The following is a 2,120-nucleotide window of genomic DNA, read 5'->3' on the forward strand; positions in this document are numbered from 1 at the left end:
ATTTCAGTCAGAAAATACCTGAAATCACAGAAAAACACACAAACTCATAGTAAAGTCCAGAAAAGTGAATTTTAACTAAAAGCTAATAAAAATATACTAAAAACCAACTAGATCATACTAAAAACATACTAAAAACAATGCCAAAAAGCGTACAAATTATCCGCTCATCAGCCATCAGCAAGTTGGAGACATATCCGGGTTGGTTTGACTTCTTCAGTCAAACCAAGCTTTCTGATAGTAGATGCAGGTATTAGGTTGATACTTGTCCCAAGATCACATAGAGCTTGCTTGGTACAAGTACCTTCTAATGACTGCACTGCATTCTTCAGTGAGGTAAACTTTTTGAGTTTCTCTCCAATCCTTCTTATGACTTAAGATCTCTTTCATGAACTTAGCATAAGAGGGTATTTGCTCAAGTCCCTCTGAAAATGAAATCTTTATTTCAAGAGTCCTGAGATAGTCTGCAAAGCGGGCAAATTGCTTATCCTATTCCATTTGGCGGAGTTTCTGAGGATAAGGCATTTTGGCTTTGTATTCCTCAACCTTAGTTGCTGCAGGTTTATTACCTACAGATGTGGGTTGAGAAGTCTTTTTAGAGGGGTTGTTATCAGCATTTGTATGTGTCTGATTCCCCACTGGCGTTTGAATGCCAGGGGTGGAAGTTGGAGTGGCATTAGACGCCAACTCCTTACCTGTTTCTGGCGTCTGAACGCCAGAACTGGGCTTCTTTTGGGCGTTCAACGCCAACTTCTTGCCTGTTTCTGGTGTTTGAATGCTAGAACTGAGCATGGGTTGGGCGTTTAACACCAGCCCTTCACTCTTTTCTGGCGTTTGAGCGCCAGAATTATTCCTCTCTGGGCTCTTACTGTCCTCAGAGGGATTTTGGGTAGCAGTTTGTTCATTGTTTTGGCTTCCTGCTGCCTTGAAGTGAGGTATTTAATGTTTTCCCACTTCTTAATTGAACTGCTTGGCACTCTTCTATTATTTGTTTTGATAACTGCTGTTCTGTTTGCTTCAACTGCACTTCCATATTCATATTAGCCATTCTTGTGTCTTGTAGTATCTCCTTGAATTTGGCTAGCTGTTTTGTTAGAAAATTTAATTGCTGATTGAATTGAGTAACTTGTTCTGCAGGACTGAGTTCAGTAGTTACTGTTTTAGCCTTTTCTTTCATGGAAGGGTTACTGCTTAGGTACAGATGCTGATTTCTGGCAACTGTATCAATGAGCTCTTGAGCTTCTTCAATTGTCTTTCTCATGTGGATAGATCCACCAGCTGAGTGGTTTTCTCATGTGTATAGATCCACCAGCTGAGTGGTCCAAAGGCATCTGAGCTTTCTCTGTAAGCCCATAATAGAAGATGTCTAACTGCACCCACTTTGAAAACATTTCAGAGGGGCATTTTCTTAGCATCTCTCTGTATCTCTCCCAAGCATCATAAAGGGATTCATTATCTCCTTATTTAAAGCCTTAGATGCTCAGCCTTAGCTGTGTCATCCGTTTTGGAGGGAAATATTGATTCAGGATGTTTTCTGACAGCTGTTTCCATGTTCTTATGCTAGCCTTAGGTTAGTTATTTAACCACCTCTTAGCTTGGTCTTTTACAGCAAATGGAAACAGTAATAATCTGTAGACATCCTGATCTACTTCTTTATCATGTACTGTGTCAGCAATTTGTAAAAACTGTGCCAGAAACTCTGTAGGTTCTTCCTGTGGAAGACCGGAATACTGGCAACATTGCTGCACCATGATAACGAGCTGATGATTCAACTCAAAACTACTGACTCCAATGAAGGGTATATGGTGCGCGAAATTGTGAACAATACTTTTCACAACTCTCATAATCCCCGGTTATGAACCCAAAAAACTTGGTGTTCAATACCATGGCATTAACACAACTTCGCACAACTAACTAGCAAGTGCACTGGGTCGTCCAAGTAATAAACCTTACGCGAGTAAGGGTCGATCCCACGGAGATTGTTAGTATGAAGCAAGCTATGGTCATCTTGTAAATCTTAGTCAGGCAAACTCAAATGGATATGGTGATGAACGCATAAAAACATAAAGATAAAGATAGAGGTACTTATGTAATTCATTGGTAGGAACTTCAGATAAGCGCAT

This window comes from Arachis duranensis, chromosome 5 (assembly GCF_000817695.3).
Source record: "Arachis duranensis cultivar V14167 chromosome 5, aradu.V14167.gnm2.J7QH, whole genome shotgun sequence".
NCBI lineage: Eukaryota > Viridiplantae > Streptophyta > Magnoliopsida > Fabales > Fabaceae > Arachis > Arachis duranensis.